At 32.7% G+C, this 24486-nt stretch overlaps 1 pseudogene; it reads right to left on the reverse strand.

The window, feature by feature from the left end:
* Positions 1–3252: 3252 nt before the first annotated feature.
* Positions 3253–7652, reverse strand: LOC121391683 (annotated as a pseudogene).
* Positions 7653–24486: the final 16834 nt, after the last annotated feature.

Consider the following 24486-nt stretch of genomic DNA (forward strand, 5'->3'; position numbering starts at 1 on the left):
GTCCCATACTAATACTTAGTGTATTATACAACCTCTATTGTTCTAGTCCCATACTAATACTTTAGTGTATTATACAACCTCTATTGTTCTAGTCCCATACTAATACTTTAGTGTATTATACAACCTCTATTGTTCTAGTCCCATACTAATAATACTTTTAGTGTATGACATTTACACACACTGCTTCATTACATTTTATTACACAATAGGCTATGATTATGATATTAATATAATTGGTAATCTGATGTAGTCTTTAAAACCTTTCTTCTTGTTTTGTTGTACAGGTAAATCTCCACCACTTTTGTCTGATGTACCTCTATTTATTAACTAACTCTTAATGAGGTAAATATTTATATTAATTTTTCAAAAATAAATACAACTGCTCTGTAAATTGAAATTAACTATTGGTTTTACAAAGTAAAGGAACAAGTTTTAGAGGATTGTGGTATGTTAGAAGATTTTATCTTTGCACAATTTTTCTAACACTTTCTATTAGCAGCCATCTCGTTCCAATTACAGACATAGTGTCAATTGTTTACAGAAGCCTTTTTGCTTTTGTTTGTGTTTGTATTCTCATGAATAAATCAAACAAAACAGCCATGTCCACCTTAAATGCTAACACCACAACGTAACATGTGGTACCCAATGTGTAATAATGTTCATGTAATAATTTTTCGTACATCATCCAATGTTCAAATTTTTTTAATAACAAAACTTTCCCAATCTACAGTAATTCTATATCATCATATTCATTATTTGGAACAATCATGCCTTTAGTAGGTTGGCAATACTTCATAAATTTAGCATACATTTATAGACAAATACCATACCTAACCTTTACATAGTTTAGTCTTCTTATCAAGATTTGCTTTAGTGCTTACCATCTCTCCATACCTAAATGTTTTAACAGACAGAAGGCTGACCATAGAATGACTTGTCACTTGACCAATTAGTGCTAAGAATAGGATCAGTGAATTCATAGCACTGCGTCAAACTTCTGTATCAACCTGATGTCATAGAGGTCAAAGAAAAAATTAAAGAGTATTATTAGTATTTACTAATTTGGTGTTTGTGTTCCAATTAGGCAGTCTTACTGTCTGGAAAAACAATGTGAAACATGTGACCACCTTCTCAAAAACTTTGTCTAGACATACAACAAACTAATGAAAGAAAGTTAACTTAATTGTCATTCATTACATGTGCATACTTACTAATACTTTAGTGTATTATACAACATTTATATTGAGGACACTGGTTCTAGTCCCATACTAATACTTTAGTGTATTATACAACCTCTATATTGAGGATACTTGTTCTAGTCCCATACTAATACTTTAGTGTATTATACAACCTCTATATTGAGGATACTTGTTTCTAGTCCCATACTAATACTTTAGTGTATTATACACAACCTCTATATTGAGACACTTGTTCTAGTCCCATACTAATACTTTAGTGTATTATACAACCTCTATATTGAGGACACTGGTTCTAGTCTCTACTAATACTTTAGTGTAAAAAACAAGTCATACATCTGCTAATGTAACTTACACATAAAGAATTCCCCTTTAATATCTTTGTCAGTTGTTAGACAAAATATAAATTTAATAATTAAAACCTGAACTTATGGAAAGATCTCTTAACAATATACTAACATAAAAGTATAGTCTATTAAGGTTGGAATATGTTTATAGAAATAGCATTCTTTGAGCTACCCATAATGAACATTTAAACCACTGGGATGACAAATAGAAAAACATGTGACCACCCTTAAAAGGTGTGGTTTAATGATTTATTGAAAAGCAAAAAAATTTAACATTACAAAAACTGCAAGTAAAGATGCTGACTTCTAATTCCCTGCTCTAACTTAGAACAACAACATCCTTACTCAAAAACACACTAGTACATTATGTATATTAATACTTACATTTCATCTTTAACTAATGTACTGATCACCTCGTCAACTCCAATACCAGTACCAAGCTATGTATAAGAATATAAACCAGTATATATATATATATAATATTATATATAATATATATAATATATATATATATATATATATATATATATATATATAATATATATATATATAATATATATATATATATATATGTACAATACATGTTGTACCTTAGTAAAGAAAATGTGTAAGAAATTAGCCTGAGCTAGGTACATGTGACATCGAGAACTTGGCACTTTAGCAATACTTCTAACACTTCATAGATTTTAACATTCAATGTACTATAAGAGAATATGTATTTTTAATCGATTATATTTAAAATGACCAAAATTTTTATAGAACATAGAAGTATTCAAATCCTTTTATAACAACAAGCCAAAAACATTATCAAATAATACTTCAAAATGTTAGGACAATTTTTATAGTCTTGTTTCACATTAGCAAATGATGTTATAAGTAAAAGAAAATTTCTACAATTATCAGAGCCTTCAAATTATAAATTCTCTTAATGTTAGCACTCAAATCTTGAAAATAAGTAATTATACACTATTTGACAATTTTGGACAATACAAATGTCTTGTGTATAAAATAGATAATTAAAAGAGTTAATGTGTTTATGGCATGTGTTGAAGGTTTAATATATATAGTAAAATAATATTAAATTTAAAGTAATGAGGGGCTTGTTCAGGATTAATCCAGTTTATTATAAATAGGAGTAACTTACTGGTCTCCACAGTTAGACATGCCACCAATAGATCAACAACCTAAAGTCAGATAAAGATCAATATACATCTTGAGTACATACAGTACATAAGTACACGTATAGGGTATACAAATAAGTATTATAATATGACATTAAAGTTTTAAAATTCCTTCAAATGTATTTAAAAAACAATTGCAAGTATGAAATATATATGCAAGTAAGCATATGTTTAAATGAATTTAAATTTGTTGCATTCTATAAAGTTATTTATAATTACAATTATTGAATAGATATTAACTTACATGACTATTTCGTAAAAATTTTGTTATGAGTCTTTTGACTATGAGGAGACCTTTCTTTCATCTAATTCAATAGATAATTCAGAACATCTAATAACTCAACCTGACTCCCAAATAGGAAATTGTCCATCAACTTCATATCATACAGTCAACAGAAAAATGTTAAAATAATGTTGCTGCTGTTTTATTGTGGAGATACTCCTCATGTTACAAAGTCTGCTACAAATATCATGGATGTCACTTCATCTCAAATGGCTTACTCAACACAGGTGGCTCCTTCATCTCACTCATCTAGAGAGAAGCATTCGCCATAAATCCCATTCATATTTTGTCTGAAAGAACTCTGCCGATCGTTTTCTAAGCAATGTTTTAATGAAGGGGTGTGGTCAATATTACATACTTTGGCCATGTGATCTGGACAACTTCATCCTCAATGTCTTTCAGCTAATCCTTTCTCTAAAGGTTTCTGCTATCATTGTAAGTTTTTCTATATTTATATCAGTAACTGATTAATCAACATGATAACAAGGGTTACCTCTTGTTTGGCGTCATATCAAAACATTTTAAAGATGAGGTTTCTACAACTGTCTCACAAAATACAACAACTGGATCAGCCACTTTAATATCTAATGAGAGGGGCAGACTCATTAATTAGGAGAAGGAGGAGCATACCAATTTCAGAATACATTTTTACGCAAGTCATGCATCACACAATCCAAGTACAATTCTCCCGTCCCTAATATCACATGCTCTCCACTCTCTTCCACCTAAAGACACAAAGACATTCATTATAATAATAATTATATTACTAACCTTTGTAACAAGTAAAGGATAGCTCATATTAATTTTTTCTTAATCCATCTAACATTTTAGGTAACTCTGATGGATTACTGGTTTCAACAGCTATCTTAATAATTTATTTTGGGCCTATTGTAATAAAATTAATATTATTGCAATATGACCTTTAAACCTCTGACCTCATCACAATCACTGATTTGTGTGATCGTTGCTGTCTTAGTTATTGTAGCATCAACTCCTTCAATTAGAACAAAATTACCAGCTGGGGCTCGATTGATTTCAATAGAAATATCTACCACAATAATAAAAACAACATCAATTAAATAGCTCCACCCACCTTGCCTCAGTAACCTAAAGACGTCCCTACAGGACACACCCTAGAGTCTTCTTCATCTTCTAATGTATAGTTTTCACCTAAAACCTTTACCTGTTTCCGCTATATACTAGAGCATATATCAGTCATATGACAGTCACATGATCACTTACATGTTCCACTAATGACACGTCTGAAAGCATGGAATTGTGTAGCATCTTGTGTAGGATATAATTTAGTGATATGTACCATAAGAGGTCCATCAGCATCACATGACAACATGGCTTCTCCTAAACTCCTCATCAAGAACACCTGAATATGTGTGCTCAATCTATAAGAAATGGATGCACAACAAAGTAAATGGACACATAATAATGTAATGGATACATACTTTTGTCTTAGCTGCATCAACTGGTAAAGGGATATGTTTAATACACATATCAATTAAACCTGATAACATGTTAATAATTATATTACAGATGTAATCTATTAACATACCTCTGGCCCACACCAAGAATCGCTGACATACCAAACGTAATAGTGGCTTAATATTCATCTGGAGTTCTCCTTTACTTAAATATATACCTATAAGACCACACCCATTTAATTAAAGTCACATGATCAATGGTTTCCTTACCAAGTTCGTCTAAAACTTGAGGTAATGTTTTGTATCAACATCACCTACTGTCTGAGCAAATATCTTGTATCTACATAAGGTCACATGACAGTTACCATAGCAACACACTAATGACTTACAGAGGTTCCCAAAATAAATTCAACAAATGTTCTTTGTGAGTCAGTTGAAGGCTGCTTCTTTGTAAATGTATGTCCTAAAATAATCATATTATGACAACATTGTGTTATAATAACTAACTTTGCTTTGTAAAAATAAATATCTCCCCAGAGTCTCTTAGCAAATTCCACTGCTGAGAAACCTCCACCTGTACAAATGTACATGTCTTATAAACCACACCCCCTTCTTACCATACATATCAACATAAATGTTTAGCAAAAGATTCGAGCGTAAAACAAAAGCCATATTGACTGGAACCAAAACAGACGTTGCCTAGCAACAGGGAAATGATCAGACTTTCTGATGACTCTGAGTACAAACTAATGAAATGTACTAATAACAGGAGTCATCTCATAAATTAACTAACTTTAATAAAGTGTTTTATTTCATAGAAAGTATGCTTTTGAGTTATATAAAGCAAGAAGAGGTGGCAATTTTAGTTCCAATATCAGTCAATCAATCTACACAAACAATAACATATAATATACTAGGAACATATAGACTCACAAAGGCTCCTTCGTGAGGCTGAGTTTCCTTCACCACACACACACATATTGTAATAGCTAACTTCTCTTGTACGGCATGTTTTAATAATCTCTCTGTATTCATCATAACCTGATAATATATTAATAATTAGAGTATATTAGTGGGAGTGATTATTATTATCACACCATCACAGAGACGATAAACTGCTGTCACCCTCATCAGAAAAGTTCACATGGCCTATAAATGACAAGTCATGTGACTATTAATATTAACAACATGTTTATCAGTGACTGTCACACATGCAACATAACAATTAATACCGTGATAATTAATCTGATGATATTAATATTAGCCTTATTTTGGTAGGTCATTATAATTATAGTCAGAGAGTGCTATATATTGACCATGACATCATGCTGATCAAATAACCACACCCACTCATTACTGACCTGGAGTATCGTATAAATTAATGAGATATGACTTGTCTTTAGAAATCCGGTAGAACTAATGAGAGGGGTCTACTCTTTATACTAAACTCCACGCTAGATATAGGATGTTAATTGTTGAGGGGTGGAGTCTGACGTACAAACCTCTTGTTCTGTGAACAGTGTATCTGTATATCTCAACTAATAATGAGATAAACCCTGTAGTTATTAATACAATTATATAACTCACATTTTTATTTCCTTCTACAACACATCAGGATGAGTCTGCTCAACTAAATTATCTATAAAACTTGTCTACAAACAAACATGTAAACATGTAAACATATTGATATGTAACACTCACCTTGCCATGATGAAAATGTCCTGCAATAGCCAAATTCGGATTAACTCTGGACTGTCCATTAAATCAGCTAAAAACCTGCCATACAAGTTAAACAGGATTTACAAACCTGTTTAACTCACTCTATTTTATATGTTTGTTGTTGGTAACTCCTTCTCTTGGTAGAGAAACTTTCGCTTTTTAACAGGAGCAATGATTGGTTCTAAGAGGTGTGGTCAGGTTACTATGGTAACAAACATAAACTACCAGTAAGTGGTTTGTGTATCTTCTTCTTGTATTATCGTCTAAAATATGCCCAAATAAGGCAATATTCTAATTAATGCCTACCTCAACATCAGGTCCATACACTTCTTCAGCTGTTGGATAATATTTTTTATCTTCATGTAATACAATAGTTTTGTGTCTCGGGCTTGTGCTTGTAAAGCAAGAGCATCTCACCAATTTCCATACTTCTTCATCACCTTCTCTCTCATCATCCTATACAAGGTCACATGGAGAAGATTATTACAAGGAGACCATACCACCCCTCAGAATGTTCCCCTTCTTGTTCACTCTCATCACTGTCTAACTCAGGTCCTATGTAGTTACCAAACTCGTCATATAATCGCCATCCATTTCAGCACCACTTCGTACTTACAACGTTTTTTTGAAACCACGTGGCGGTGTGGTGACTCACAAACCACACCTTCCATAATTATGGGCGTTTGCTTGTTTTTGAGGTAAAGCTACATACAACTCGCTATGAATCTCAATAACGTGTCTCCAGAAGAAAAGTTAAAGATCTGTCGACGTTAGTTTCATATTGGTTGTTTTGGATTGCCATTTTATTGGTTAATTAACAGTGTCTGGTTTTTCAGAGAAGTTTTTTAAAGGACAATCCACTCAAACTTAGATGGTACGTCTTGCCCTCATCTTCTTGGACTGTTAATATGGTCTTTAGTGTTTATTATCTGGACTAGTGTCTATCAGACACAGCGAGCCGTCAAATGGGAGCCCCTGGTGTTAGGATCTTATTTGTTGTACCAGCTGGGAAACCTTAGTACTCTGTACCTTCATCATAAAAATATATTATATTACATGTCTTTCAGTCAAAACTTTTGCTTTGTATTGTCAAAATTTGAAAAAACTAACTCAACGAAAAGCCTATGATGTAATAGTATCATGTAGATTACAGAGTAATATCGACACAGCTACAGCGATATGCTGTTTAATTTTTTTAGTACTGCAATCCAGGCAGTTTCAATATGAACCTTTGAACTCCAACAAAAAGTATAACTCCCATCCATCTCAACCTGAATTGGAGAAGAGGAGGTGGGTCTAAACAAGTACGTAAACAATAAGAGAATACAACAGATTGCTCACTTACAAGTATCATCTTTTCGTTAAAGACATTAGTAAAGTACATAGTTTTAGGTGGATCTACATAATTATAATATATGTGTATAATCACATAGTAGTAAATACTTACCTCCGTTATGAAATTCTAAGGGTGCACACTTGATATTAGCCATATCTCTATGAATGTGGTATGAACTATAATGTACAAGATACAATGTGGAGCACGTGTTGTGAGAACTAATATAAATAATTAAGAAACAAGTGAAAGATTTTAATCGGAAAATTCCAAAATCTAGTAATACCATTAACTCTGTATGGAGTCTATCATTGTGAAGTAATACAATTCTACTACACCATTCAAAATACAAAATTTAGCTAAAATTTACTTGTTTCAAAATCAAACAGCATCTCTTCTGTACTTGTTCTGCATTAACATCATAATATGGTACTACTGCATATAGTCAATTGAAATAATATAAATATGTAAATTTGATTTATAAGGTGAAATCTTACTTGTACTTATTTTCAAAATCAAACAGCATCTCTTCTGTAGCTTGTTCTGTACTAACATCATAATGTGCTAGTGAAGGGACTATGAGCATCATCTTCATCTGTAGATAGATAGCAATAAAACCAATTAAATGACATAAATATATATCATAATATATATTGTAAAAATATAATAATTGAACTCACTTCCAAGTATATTAACTGTAGCACTAAGTTCTATATCATTCATATGACTGGGGCTACTACACTTGTCTATATTAGTACATGAATTAATATTAGAGTAACAGATACTCTATAAATTACCTTGACTTCTGTTTTGTTGATGAGACATCTGATTCAAGTAGTAACACTTTACATCACATATACTTAAAAACACAAGATCCACCTCAACGCATTATAAGAACACAATAGAACTAATAGTTATAACAAAACTAATGAATAATAAATTATCGTTAACAAAGGAATAATAGCAAAGTTAAATAATGAAGGAAATGTTAATTTTTAATAATGTGCTAAGCTATCCTATTCATTCTTGTAAATAAGTATTATGACCTAATAATTCATAAGCTGATGTCTCTCTTTCTAGGATCAACTTCTAAACATCTCATCATAAATTTAATAAGAGAAGGTATATCATTAAATTCTTTTTTAAATCTTCCAATCTAGAGAAAGAGGAAAGATAGAGATATATATAGAAGTATTACAATATTATTATATTAGGGCATACTGGTAATATCTATGTATATCATTGTCAGTTATAGTCACTTGACTCAATACAGAGCGAGTACATTAGAACTCCTAGGACCAGTTCTCTGGTTCATAGCCAGTAAGAGTTACACACCCATCTAATAAGAACATCAATTAATTCTCATTTATTATATTAATACACTATACCTGAGATAAATACTTTTGGTCCTCCTCATTCATTAGCAGTAATGACATCACGAACCACATTAACACAGGTAATGTACCAGCCTTAAATGTTTGAGGTTTGCTATTACAAATACAAGTTTTGTGTCTATGAACATATTTCCCATTGACAATAGAACAGACACACTTTTATAACCATATACCGAACATTTATACTGACTAGTGTATTTTATTATTACCTGAATATGTCTGCTTTAGTTGTTAATTGGTGGCAATGACCATCAGCACTGTTACCAATCATATGAATATAACCTTCAGGTGATTTGAACCCAATAGTTCCCACTGGTGATATATGATATGTTCTATCTGATGAGGTATAAAACCCTTGCAGTGTATTACGTGCTGATCAGCGTTGTAAAGTCCATCAGAATTAAGTTCTAAGCTAGTCATCAAAATCAGACATACCTAAAACAATATAATCACAAGTCACATATATCTCTATCTCACTCTCACTCATCTTAGTGTACTGTTTTATAGGAGATTGTATTTACTGGACGGCTGGAGGTATGAAAAATGAACGTCATTCTATCCCTAGTTCCCCCTCAAAAGGAAACAGTGAATATCCCTTAAAGTTAATGAAATCAATATAACTTCTTCACCTAAATGTTTATACTGTCAGACTTCATGAGATTCTGTATTCAAAATTTTTAATGCTCACGTAGACAGAATTACTCCAACACCTCACACTCTCTAAAAATTTAAATTACCAGCTGTCAAATGACCATGACTCAGTCACAGTGTCCTATGTTTGAAAACAGGCATCTATAGGGTTAACTAGAACATGGCTTCATACCACATGTTATGCATAATACTCCTCAAGTATCCACAAAATATTGCCAGTAGGTCCATGAGGATGGAATGGATGGTTGAATCAATGGATAATTGAATGGATGGAGGAGGGATATAGGAAATATACTACTAGCATACATTTTATGTAAACTTAAAAAGTTGGTTGTACATTAATATAAAAATTTGTATCTGAGTTCGGACAGATGGTAATGGTATAAAGCAGATCGCAAGTTAAAAGACAGAACTTTTTTATGTTCCTATAATAGTATACTCTTAAGGAGATGTTAAAAAACAAATTTTAAGAAATGTAAGCATTTAAAATCACAATCATTATAATTTTTAAATTTAACAGGTTATGATCAGTCATCAGCGTGATTCAGATCATATTATGTTAGATTTATGTGATGGAATTATTATTGCTCTCATCCTTTGTTCAATGAAACAAATCAAGCCCTCCAAATTTCCTTACACTTAGATGAACTTAAGGTATGTAACCCATTAGGATTTGAAACGAAGTATTCACAAAAATAGGTACTGTTACTACACCTTTATATGAGATATTTTAAACCAATTTTTTCTTTATGCTTTAGGTGCTTTCTAGTTTGTTCTTGGTACTATTGAACCAAAGCTTCGTCAATGTTGTGGATAATATCAAATTGTTAACCTTAGTTAAATCCTCTGTAGTGAAAGACATGGAATGAATAGGATTCTGGATGTTTTTGATTTAAAGATTTGAAGATATTGGAATTTATACATACATAATATTGATTATTAATTGTTTATTCCTTACATAGGACGTTTGTTTTTGATGGTATTGCTTTTGGCCTTTAAAGGGAACTGTCACCATTTGTTCTGCTGACAATCTTGGTAACCAAGAGCTAGGTGGATTTAAATTAGCTGGATCTTCATTTAGGATATGTAGACATTGTCTTGGTACTGAATCTGACATTCAGTCGAAAGTAAGGTTAATATGTAATAACACTATGTATGCCAAACTATAACTTTTAGTTTCGAGATTGTGACTTTATTCTTCGCTCATCAGAGCAATACAATCACGATTGCAATCTAATAGAAGAAAATCCTCAACTAAGTAGCCACTATTCAACAACATTTGGCATCAATTATCGATCATCATTGGAATCATTAAATTTTTTAGTGTTGCTGAAGGTGCAATGATTCCTGATATTTTTACATGACATTTTTTTAGAGGGTGTACTACCTCTTGAATTAAATTGATATAAAAGGTATTGAAATAATTATTTTGTAATTTTTCATGTAGATAAATTATTACTCAGAACTTTATACTTGAAAACAAGTTCTTCTCCCTAAGTGATGTTAATGAGGGCATTCGATGTTTTGACGAAAATCATCCAAGTCCACTTGATCACTCTTGCTTAGTTGATGCTCACTTAAACAAAATGGTGAGCCATAATTTCAGCTGCATTGTACACGTAATTATAATAACTTACAATACAGGTGTAAGTATACCATTTTTTGTACAGCATCACAAATGTGGACCATTGGGGAGGTTTCTTCCTGTTACAATTGCACATATGACAATGAGTATTGGATCAACTATCCTCAGACTTTTGACAATAATGGACATTTTATTTGCACCTAAAGTCAGTAAAGAAGATTGCAGTTACTTTAGAAACATTAATATACGAACATCATTACATGCTGAAGTTGCTATACCCAAAACTTCATGTTACACCAAAGATACACTATATGGTACACATGCCAAGATTAATGTTAAATTTAGTGAATTGAATTTGTTTGAATTGACATAATTATGTTAGATATGGTCCTTTGGTTCAACATTGGACCATGCGTTATGAAGGAAAGTATCGTTACTTAAAACACACAGCCTCTGTCATTGGAAATTTTACTAATATCTGTATTCTTTGTTACTTCCGTCATCAGTTACATCATGTTACTTAAAACTTAAATAAAACTGGATTGCCTGGAGAGAAATATAGAAATGGGACCAGGTACAACTTTTTCTTTAATTTTGTAATGTTTATTGTGTTAAGACACTGTAATGATTTTATACTTATCAGTCAAGTTTCGTAAGCTAGTTAACTATTTTGATTCTTATGTTCTTTCTGCTAGATTCACCACCTTTTGAGACTGTTTCTGAGGATAATTTTCTCACCACCTCTAGCAGAGGCTACACCCTCTCCTAGGTAACTATGGAAACATTACATATGATGTATTTATGATCATCAATTTTTTGTAGAAATCCCAATAGCACTGCTATAGATCAAACAATGCTATACCTAGTACCCCATCATTAGAAGATATGGAAACACAAGGTTTGTCTGTGTTTCTCCCACATAGACAGTAATCATCTCTCTCTCTCTCTCTCTCTCTCTCTCTCTCTCTCTCTCTCTCCATCTCCCTCTCCCCTCCCTCCAGTTGTTGACAATGGTGTGTTTTATCTTCTCAACAAGAACTATTTCAAACAGTACACGACTCTCAATATGAAATGGCCATCCAAGTATGTCTACACACAATAATCATGTAAATTATAATTTCTTTCTTTAGCTTCCTCGTTGGATGAAGCAGAGGATGAATTCATGGATGAGGAGACAGTGTCCCCCAGGAGGTACCAAGAGAGCTCGTTTAGATAGTAGTTCTAGTAGTATTAATTCTTCACGTCTCATCGTCACCTATGAAACCACCTACTAAGAAAACCTCGTCAAGACACATCACCTGACCTTAATGATGTAAGTTGTATCAAATGACCACACCCACTGATTACACATAGATTATATTCAATGAAAGGGTTGTACTAATAACCAATGTTTATTTCATTTAGCCCCCTCAATGGGTGAGAGATAAAGTAGAGCCCACAGCACCCTCTTCCTCAAAAGTAAAATCCCCAGACCCACTAGTTCCTTCTCCCAAATCAAAATTCTCAGACCCTATACTTCATAATCCAAATAATACATCTAATAATATGAATCCAAGATCTTCAAGATCACCATCTAATGATCTGTCACCTCAAACAACTCAGAATCAAAGTTTAAATACCAGCTTTAAAAATTCTATTCAGTCGAGCTACTCGAGCCTCAAGTCCACTATAGTAGTGGTTATCTAGCTAGTTCATCCTCACTTACATCAACAGCGGGATCTTTTTTCTCCTCCTCCCTCCATCCCCCGGTTCTTTTTGATGTATGGAACCTGTAATAGAAGATAGTACAGGTGCTACATTAATTATTAGTCCCATCAAAGGGGGGTCCAGAAGAACAAAAGGGAAAACCTATCAATTTCATTGACCTCTGAGACTGAGACCCATAATAGTAATAACAATAACAGTAGTGAAAAGTCTAGCACTCAAAGTGACAAAAGTGATGGAGGAGAGGGAATGGGGAGGAGATGGGAACAATAAAAGTGAAGGAGAAGGAGGGGACAAGAGCGATAAGGGTGAGGACAGAGGTGGAAATGGGACAAGGTAGTAGTAAGAAGGATGAAGAGAATGAGGTAATCATCCAATCAGACCTTTCCGATAACAGCTCAATAACGTCATCTACTAATTACACTACATTCCAGCTGTCTTCTCCACGTTCTCTAGTATGTACATCCAATGTCACACAAGATGGTGATACTAACGATGGTTACAACAATTGCCTCAACTCAGCAATGCTCAGCAATCATTTCATCTCCAATTGTCTCCTTCTTAGCCTCAGAGTTCAGCAATAGAACAGCCTGGAGACACGTGTGATCCAATACTGCTGTTATCTAGTAATGATGACACACCTGATGTAGTCCTGTAACTAAAATTGCTATAAGTTCTGTTGAGAACATGTCAAATTTAAACCCATCTTGTGAAACTAATTTACCATCTGTTTTCAGCCCTGTTCTTGTACCTACCCTCCTCTGATGACATTCCTATACCAAATTCACTTGACCTCGTTCCCATACTAGCTGCTCCCATTCCCATGACACCTAGTCCTGTTCCCATACCACCAGTACCAACTTATGAAAAGTATTCAGTTATCAAATTCTGAGGCTACAGTTACAACACAACAATCCATGATTATAGTGATAAGACTACACATGAAGCCACACCCTCTTTATGTACCTCTCAATGACAATACAAATAGCAGTCTTAACAAAAAGGGTGTGGTCAGTAATACTGTTTCCCAAGACCCATCTCAATTTACATCATCAGGTTAGTGTTTCTTGAGATGGTAAGTTTTTGAGTCTCTCTTCTTAGGAGATCATTTTCACTTTTTCAACTTCCACAAGGAACCCTGCTCCGCCCCACGTTTACACATAACTCCTCCTCCTAGCTCACAAGAGAAATCTCTACACAATGAGTTGGATGATGTAATTATAATTGAACAGGAAAAAACTCAAGACAAAGAACGACAAAGAATTATTAATAGTAAGTGACTTCTCCTCTAAATACTAAATAATAGTTTATAATTATAGTTAATAATAATAGTTAATAATAGTTAATAATAATAGTAATAATGGTTTATAATAGTAGTTTTATAATAATAGTTAATAATAATAGTTAATAATAGTTTTAAAATAATAGTAATAATAGTTTATAATAATAGTTAATAATAGTTTATAAATTATAGTTAATAATAATAGTTAATAATAGTTTATAATAATAGTTAATAATTATAGTTAATAATAGTTTATAATAATAGTTAATAATTATAGTTAATAATAGTTTATAATTATAGTTAATAATTATAGTTAATAATAGTTTTATAATAATACATGTATTAATAATAGTTTATAATTGCTCTGTTATTAGACTCTAATATAGCAGAAGTTTTCCCCTTGTCCTCCGGCTACTGACACACACCCCAACTGGTTCTATGGTTTACCCCTCTTACACCTGGTAGACTATCTCGATCTCCTCACAAATCTCTATCTCTCCCGACGTCAACGAAGCACTAGTGATAGTGATTTTAAAAATCTCCACCTAAAAAAGAAAGAAGCAAGATGACGAACAAAATGAGACTGAATCTAATGTAAATACTCTACCAGAGCATGAAGGTCCCATCTCTGAGTCTCATTCTCAGGAGAACAGGACTGATTCTCAGATCAGAATGGGAGTCTGAGATAAAGAAGGATGAGGCTCAGGAAAAGATAACTGAGTCTCAAGACAACAAAACAGAGGCTCAGGAGAACAGGACTGAGTCTCAGGTAAATGAGAATGAGTATGATATGGAAACTTCAGATGTGCCCGAAAATGAGTTTTCTGTGCCTGAGGATCAGACCAGAATGAATCCTCTAATATACAGACTGGGAATGAGGATGCCATCCATCATGAGTCCAACCCTGTTGGAAATAATCAACTTATCTTAGTCACTGATCAAACATCCCAGGAAAAGTTTTTGTTCCTCATTTGTCATCAATTTGTATTAGGAACAGTTAGTGGGAGAACAAGAGGAGGAAGGGGTGATCAATTTAATGACAGCTGTCAATTTTGAAATGCCAGTTATCTCAGCTATTGTTGAAAGTGAATCTGAAATATCACAGCTATCAACTTTTGACTTTAATCTTCAAAGTAAAGTCACTATTAATATTGTTTATCTTGTGTTTTTTTATTATTTATTGCCATTTTTGCAACTTTTTCAGAGCCTGATGTAGCTAAGAGCTCTGTTGTTGTTCCTCCTGTAAGTTCTTCACGAACAGTTCCTCCATCTTCAGCTCTGTTTGCTCGCCCAATGCTCATACCATCTTCTGGAACAAGGACACCAATTGATGAGGAGAAGGACAAGTAAAAAGAACATAAAATAATATATATATGTGTGTGTGTGTGTTTGTTACTTTCTAGAGAAACGACCCATATGAGTTTCATTCTGAAGTACCCTTACATATGCCTCTGAGAAGAAGACATATCTCTAATTCTAAGCATTCATCTCAAAACGTATTGTCTACTGAAGAACCTAATTCAGAAATTTCTTCAGATAAGATTATACTTATTGATAGTAGTGAGGATCCCTTGGGATATGGTACAGCAATGGAGACAGTAAGAGAGAGAGATGAGACTCGTGAGAGAATGAAGACGGATAGTAACAATGCAAGTGATATGGACATCAATGAAACAGCCCCTCCTACTGTTGCTCCTCCCCCTTCATCTATAATGCTGCCGCTTTCTTCATCAACTCCCCCAGAACTGAACAAGCTGATTCTCAACTTTCAGATCCCAGTATTTCTTCAAGCTTTAATGAATTAAACAGACAAGTACAGTCAATAGTCACCATGGCAACATTTCATCAGTAGGTGTTGCTCTTAGTGGACCTATGGTTGGTAACAGATCAGAAAGACAGACCACACCTACTTGTATTCCTCCTTCACCTATATCACCAAGCCAATTTTCTTTTTCTTCACCTACATCACATTTGACACCACAGGCAATGAGAGAATTGTGTTCTGCCCATTCTACTTCACAATTTGTCTGTTTTCGTCGTGTTAGCCCCTCCTACTGTTGCTCCTCCCCCTTCACCTATAATGCTGCCGCTTTCTTCATCAACTCCCCCCCAGAACTGAACAAGCTGATTCTCAACTCATTCTTATTCACTTACTACCTGTCGTAACATTATTTGGCGACAAGGGTAAAACATATCAGATGGTGACACATGACAAAATCTCTTTTTTCATGCTGGCACAGAGACTTGGAAATCGTACTTGGAATGACACAAGTTTTTATTCAGTGCAAACGATGTTGAGGATCCAGAAAGAAGCGATCCATACTGCTGACTGTATGTGGACCATCCACATACCAGCTCCTCAAAAGTCTCCTGCATCCAGCCAGTCCTGTAGACAAACGTACGACAAACTAGTTCAGGGACCCTGAACAATCATTTCAGTCCTGCTCCTTCTGCCATTGTCGAATGTTTTAAATTTAATACGAGAATTCACAAATCTGGTGAATCTGTTGCAACTTACATTGCTGAACTTAAGCTCTCGGAGAAACACTGTGGATTTAGAGAGGAACTAAATGAAATGGTACGAGATTGACTCGTGTGCAGTATAATGATAACCACATACAACAGTGTTTGCTACAAGAAAGCGAACTAAAACATACAGAAAGCTTGTTGTATCCTCTATGTTTATAACAAATATTATTAAGATACTCAGATGATAAAAAATACTACAAAAATCAGAAAAGTCAAGACTGCTTATAGGGTACTGTAATTAGATTCATATTACTAAATAAACAAAGGATGTAAATAATTTCTTATCATGTGGTAACAATCATGTCTCAAGTATTTTGTTGTTTTCCACAGGATGAATGTCATAATTGTGGCAAAGGTGGCTGTATTGCAAAGGTTTGTCCCAGTAAAGCAAAGAAGGTGGCATCAAAGAAGACCTCAAAAGGTCAAGCCACACATGCTATACTTACCCCTTCAGACAAAGTGTCTCCACTGCAGTAACTTGTTCCCAGTCAAAGGCAAGACCAACCCAATTGTTTTGACAGTTGTGTGTAAAAACAAGGCAGTCCTTCCCTTGGAATTAGACTTGGGACTTAATTATCAAAGACACTTATAAATCCATTAGTACTGTTTAATGACAGTTGAAATCTACAGATGTTTCCCTTTGTCCTATACATGTCCAAGTGTAGGTGTCCCAGTTGAATATGAGTCACAAGCACTTATCCTTCCATTAATTGTTGTGAAAGGGCATGGTCCAAGTTTATTCCGACCGAACTGGCTTGAGAAAATTAAACAAAATTGGTCTAATATTCACACTGTCACTATCTCATCTGCTTTAGATAACTTATTACAGAAACATCATAATTTTTTTCATGATCGTCTCTACGAGGGTTTCATGCTCGATTACTGTAGATCCTACAGCTCAACCTCTTTTTTCAAATCTCGACCGGTACCATATTACTCAAAGAGAAAGTTGAGAAAAGAGTTAGCACGGTTGCAAAATCTGGGTATTATTGCACCAGTATAATTTTCAGATTGGGCTACTCCAATTATTCTTGCTGTAAAAAGTGACACTAATATTCGTATTTTTGATTGTTTCAGTATCAGAGATTACCTTTTGGCATTTCACTGCATCAGCATTGTTTTCTACAAGGACTAACAAAAGTATGTGTCTATATAGATGATATTCTGATTGCAGGTGTTTATGAAGAGGATCACTTACATAATTTAGGCCAACTTTTGGAGCAATTTGAATCTGCTGGACTGTCTCTGAAGAGGTCAAAATGTGTCTTTATGACAAAATCAGTGGAATACCTTGGTCGTGTCATTGATGCTAGTGGCCTTCACCCACTGAGCAGTAATTTAAAAGCCATTAAAGAGGCTACAGAGCATACTAATATTACTGAATTCCAAACAGGGTGGACTATAAGTGACCCCTGGTCCTGATATTCGTCCTTACTTTCAATGGTCACACAGAATTAAGTATTATAGATGGTTGTATACTTTGGGGATCAAGGATGATTATTTCCGTGGAAGGGAGAAGAAACATCGTTAAACAGCTGGATGAGACTCACCCAGGAGTGAGCAGATGAAAAGTTTAGCTCATTCATGTGTATTGATCGCCTGGTTTAGACTCTGACATTGAAACTGAAGTTCAACAGTGCAAGATTTGTCAATTGCATCGTTCAATGCCAAGTAAAGCTCCTCTCCACCTGTGGGAATATCCCAGTCGACCATGGGGAAGATTACATATTGATCATATTGGTCCTTTTTTAAGAAACTTGTCTCTCTTACTAATTGATGTCTATTCTAAGTGGATGGAGGTCCATGTTGTTCTTTCAACATCTACTGAAGCTACCATTAAAAAACTCAGAATTATATTTTCTATTCATGGAATCCCTGACCAATTAGTATCTGATAATGGGTCTGGGTTCACTAGTCAGGAATTTTTCACTCTTCATCCACTACCCTCCTCTCTTCAGCATTCTAATAGAACCCGGAAAGCAGTTGACTGTTACGCACCTTGTATTTCAATCTAGAAGGGGAGGAATGTTGTAACTTATTTCTCATGATTATTATTTCTTGTGATTATTATGTGATATGTAGATATAATTATAGTTGGTAACTTCCTGTTTATTATGTAGTTTTTTGTGTAAAAATTATTATTGTCATTAGTTCTTGTTCAGTATCTCATGGATCATTCCTCTTCACTTACTACATAACAGCTTATATATATAGAATATATTATACTTATAATATACTAATATAATTATACACTAGAAATAATTAATACTAGTGGCATTGCTAAGCAAATGACAATATCAAAAACACACAGATACTCATTTAGACTATATTACATGTAAAAAAATTTTCCGAATGTTTATATATTTAAGTCATGACCACATACAATTTGAAGGTGCCCCTCAACAGACTTGTGATCTGAATGTGTCCTTTATAATATAATAGTTGGAAGTATGATGGAATATAGCATAAACTCTAAGTCTATTATATCCAATTTAGTTTACTCTATTGCTTTTCTTTTCATATACATGATACTGTTATTACTTGTGATCTGAACATGTCTTTTACAATATAATAGTTTGTAAGTATGATGAAATATAGTATAAATTCTAAGTGTATTTAAATCTAATGTGTTCCTTTTATTTACTTTATTCCTTTTATATCCATATATATGATACTGTTATTACTTCTGATCAGAATGTGTCATTTATAATATAATAGTCTGTAAGTGTCTATTTAAATCCAATGTGTTCCTTTTTATTTACTCTATTGCCTTTCTTTTAATATATATGATACTGTTATTACTTGTGATCTGAATGTGTACTTTACAATATAATAGTTTTGTAGGTATGATGAAATATAATATAATAAATTCTAAGTATATTTAAATCTATTGTGTTCCCTTTTTTATTTATCTATTGCTTTTCTTTTCATATTTATGATGCTGTTATTACTTGTGATCTGAACGTGTCCTTTATAATATAATAGTCGGTAAGTATAATGAAATATAGTATGAATTCTAAGTGTATTTAAATCAATTTGGTTTACTCTATTGCTTTTGTTTTCATATATATGATACTGTTATTACTTGTGATCTGAATGTGGTCTTTTACAATATAATAGATTGTACGTATGATGAAATATAGTATAAATTCTAAGTGTATTTAAATCCAATGTGTTCTTTTATTTAATCTATTGCGTTTCTTTTCATGTATATGATACTGTTATTATTTGTGATCTGAATGTGTCATTTACAATATAATAGTCGGTAAGTGTGATGACATAAAAATAGTATAAGATCTAAGTGTATTTAAATCCAACGTGTTCCTTTTTGTTTCCTCTATTGCTTTTCTTTTCGTATCTTTGATGCTGTTATTACTTTGTACATGTGATCTGAACATGTCCTTTACAAATATAATAGTCGGTAATTGTCATGAAATATAGTATAAATTCTAAGTGTATTTAAATCCAATATGTTCCTTTTTGTTTACTCTATTGCCTTTCTTATAATATATATGATAATGTCATTTCTTGTAATCTGAATGTGTACTTTACAATATAATAGTTTGTAAGTATGATGAAATATAGTATAAATTGTAAGCCTATTTAAATCTGATTTAGTTTACTCTAATGCTTTTTTTTTTCATATATATGATACTATTATTACTTGTGATCTGAACGTGTCTTTACAATATAATATTCGGTAAGTGTGATGAAATATAGTATAAATTCTAAGTGTATTTAAATCCAATGTGTTCCTTTTTACTTACACTATTGCTTTTTTTTCCATATATATGATACTGTTATTACTTGTGATCTGAATGTGTCCTTTACAATATAATAGACGGTAAGTGTGATGAAATATAATATAAATTCTAAGTGTACTTCAATCCAATATCTTTCATTTTATTTACTCTATTGTTTTTCTTTTTTTCTGGTGTTATGATGCTGTTATAACTTGCGATCTGAATATGTCCTTTACAATAATTTATAATAGTGTGGTAAGTGTGATCTAACATTTCTACACAAGTTTGTCATTATGGTAAGAAAGTATTTGTTGTATTTGGTCTGTTTGAATTATGAATAAATATTAAATTTTGTTGGAAGCTTTGTCTTAGCTCATTCTCTATACTACTAAGAATATATTATTAGTAACATTTGTTATTACTACACATTACTGTTAATTGTTAAAATTCTATTATAATAGTTTGTCTATAAAAGTGTCTATTATGACGCAATGATTATGTTTTGTATTGCAAAGAGTTATTTGTATTAGTAACATTATTTCTAAGAATTGTTGAGAGTTGCTTTTTATCTTAGTTTTGCAAAGTTACTAGCATAGTGATGCAATACATTATAACATTGATAACATATATATCATATACAACTGTTTTGATATGTTGTGTTGGTTCAGATTAATGGTTTATTATAATATATTTAGGTGGGATCTACTCCAGTCATGTTAGCACCAAACAAAAATATATAACAAGTGTCCTTTTTAAGTTATTGTCATATCTGTATTTCAATATGACTCACTCAGTTTGTTACTCACAAGTAAATAAGAGATGGTACTTTTTTAAAAGACTATCCTTTAAATTATGGAAATAGCAATAAGTATGCCAAGTATAGAGCTGACCAATATACCAGTACTGTTATCATATCAACACTTAATTATTCAATATCATGCAATGTATTGTAATTTTTAAATACTGCCTCATTTAAGTTTTAATACAAATGGGCCTCTATAAATGACAGGAAGGATATTTAGTTATTGTATTGTTTGATAATAGTTCAGCTGGAGTAGAAGATTTTTTAGATTTGTATTAAATCAAACATGAAAACCATTAAACATTCTTAAAAGTATTACAATTTAAAAAGGAAAGGCACTTTGTTACACCTGATATATTTTTAAAATAAAGATTTAATACCAAGACAGATAATTATAGTTATGACTCAGCTTTTAATACCAATGAAATAACAAACAAAAGAAGAAGTTTGAACAATATAATAACAACACTTAAGAAACTAACACTAACACAACAGAAATGTATCACTTCAATGAAAGGGATGAAAGAATCAATTAATAATTACTATTAACAACGACCAACCTTCTACTATCTACAACATCATAAAGAAACCTAGAAGGAACCTGTTCCTATGAGGCACAGATCTTTTCACTAAATTTAGAGGTTCTATAATCAGTTCAAGTCACTCTGTACCATTGCTCCTTCATTATTGTACCAACAATGTACAAAATTATGAAGTTATTTGACAGTGAAAATGAATACCTCACTTTTTTCATTTATTCTACAGAGGTACTTTACTTACGTTTCATTAGCTACTGCATGGAAAAAAACAATGAAGAATGAAATATGGTAGTCCATAAATGAAATCTTCGAGACTTAACCTGTACTTATATTATAGTCTCTTCTGATATAAATGTAGCTTCATTTTTATATATGAATTCCAATTCAAATCAGTTCTTTTCACTCTTGATACATTTCACATATTTGCATATCAACTCACATTCAGCAAAACCGCCTCTTAGGGTGTTTAATACACAACGTTTGTAATGTACATTTGAGAGCATGTGAGATAATGTGAGACAATTTAAATAGATGAATCATATTAATTTTAATGTATATTGAGTTTTCAGTAATATAATGCATCTTGCAATTCCATAACGAATATTTTTTGCCTCATATCATCAACTATGAATATACTCATGCTCTATCCAAAGTAAAAAAAAATCATTAGTGTGCTTCAAATTTTTGGGTAATTTATTAAATGAAATGCTCAATAGTTTTATTCTATTATAAGTTTATGCAGTTAATTCAAAGAGTATGAAACATCAATGGGTAGCTTAAAAACTGTCTAGTTACACATCTTCCTTGTTTGGTAAAGTCATGATAGCCAAACTGCCTCAGTTACTTGGTTTTATTACATTATAAATACTGAAAAAAGTGACAATAATGATTTAAGGTGACAGGATACTGAATTATGTTATTGTTGTATTATCAAAGTACATACTAAGGCTAATTTTCAAACACCAAGAAGCTAATGATGTATATCAAAGTATAATGCTTATTAAGATTCACTAGCTGTTGAAACTACAAGAATGTGCTTTGTACAGTTAGCAAGATTCATTTTCACCAAAAAGTTTAATGGTTGAGTTTTTTTTCACACAAAGATTTCCATGATGAAATAGATTGAAATCAGAAAACATCAAAAGAAATTAATGGAAGCTTTTTGCAAGTTCGTCTATACTGTGCAGGGATTTCGCCTTCCCGGTAATTATTAATAATCGCTATTAATAAAAAATTATTAATTATTATGATGCATGTAGTCTCTTTGGTTTGTGTACGTCATCTTTTTGGTAACGATGTGTCTTTAGCGAGATTATTTGTACTTTGACTCGATAACACTCGATCCCAGAACTCTGGATCATCTGAGAGAGAGAGAGAGAACATTAATAGTGTCATAGTGATTGAAGTACATGACCAGGACTCTCCTTTTTGGAAGGGACTAACTACTGCTAACTTTGCTCACAAATGAAATATTTATAGAGCAAGAAACAATGATGAAGTGATGTATATAACAAATCTTGTACTAAGTTCAACACACAAAGGACAAACATTGTCACATTGTTCACACATTGTAGTTATGATGTAAGTATCAATTCTACAAACCCATAGAAACTCCTTACCATCAGTGATAAGGTCAAGATATCGGCAACAGGTTTCTTCATCTTCAGCTACTCCCTCTTGGTTAACACGACAAGTTTCACTTTCTGTTTTTGTTGATGCTTTTGCTGCCATTCTAGTTTTTTTAGCTTTTGCTTAGCTAAACGTAACTTTCTATTATCCTCTGCAGAGTTATTCCATCCATCTTTACTCATTGGAGTAGCTACATACACATTTGGACTTGTTTCCTTTCCAGTTGGAGTTCCTTTATCAGCACTGGTTAATGAGGTAGCCCCTTCACTAGACGACCTTATTGAATTAGGTGTTTTGTGATATACAGGAGTTTGCGGTTTTCTTGTTTCAAAGATTGAATAACTTTAGTGTTACTTGATGTGCTATTAAGAGATGTAGAACGGTTGGCAATGAAGTCTTAGCATCCACATCTGAACTGCTCTGCCCACTATCCAAACAATTGTTTGCTTTCTTTTAATAAACTGTTCATTACTCTCTTTCTTTTTTGCTGGCAATATCCTTCAGCTTTTAAAGCATCGATTAAAGGGGTACAACCCACACATGAGTCTGGGTGGTGTCTCCATTTGCTGGGACTCTGATGTAGTGGCATGCATGAAGTTGGAAGGATGAGATGGAGAAGATTATGAAGACGATTGTAACGATATTCAAGTAAAGAAGGATGAAGTTCTCCCATGCACGTTTTAAGTTTTGTTGTTGTTGTATTTCCTTAGATTGCTGTTCCAAAAATGAAACCATCAATAACTGATGCTAATTTGTTGATTATGTTATTACCTGTCTAGGTTGTTTTTGAACTACTTTCAGGAAGTTTTTATCAGCAAGACAATTCCCTAGCAAGTTACCAAAGCTCCTGATAATAAAAAAAACAATATACAACAATATATAGCATCTGTGGTATAACTGAACATAAGCTCAACATATGTGTTTGCTGTTAACCTGACTAACCGTCAATAACAATTTGTATAGTAATAAATATCATTAATACACAATACACTGCTAATTGTAACATTCATGTATCATAGATTACCTTAGAGCTCTCTTCATACCATCAGTCACTGCCTCTTTCCTAGCTTTCTCAAGTGACAAACCTTTTGATTTCATTCCTTCACTAATACCATATCCAACTGTCTTCATGG

This window comes from Gigantopelta aegis, unplaced genomic scaffold, assembly GCF_016097555.1.
Source record: "Gigantopelta aegis isolate Gae_Host unplaced genomic scaffold, Gae_host_genome ctg2833_pilon_pilon:::debris, whole genome shotgun sequence".
In the NCBI taxonomy this organism is placed as follows: domain Eukaryota; kingdom Metazoa; phylum Mollusca; class Gastropoda; order Neomphalida; family Peltospiridae; genus Gigantopelta; species Gigantopelta aegis.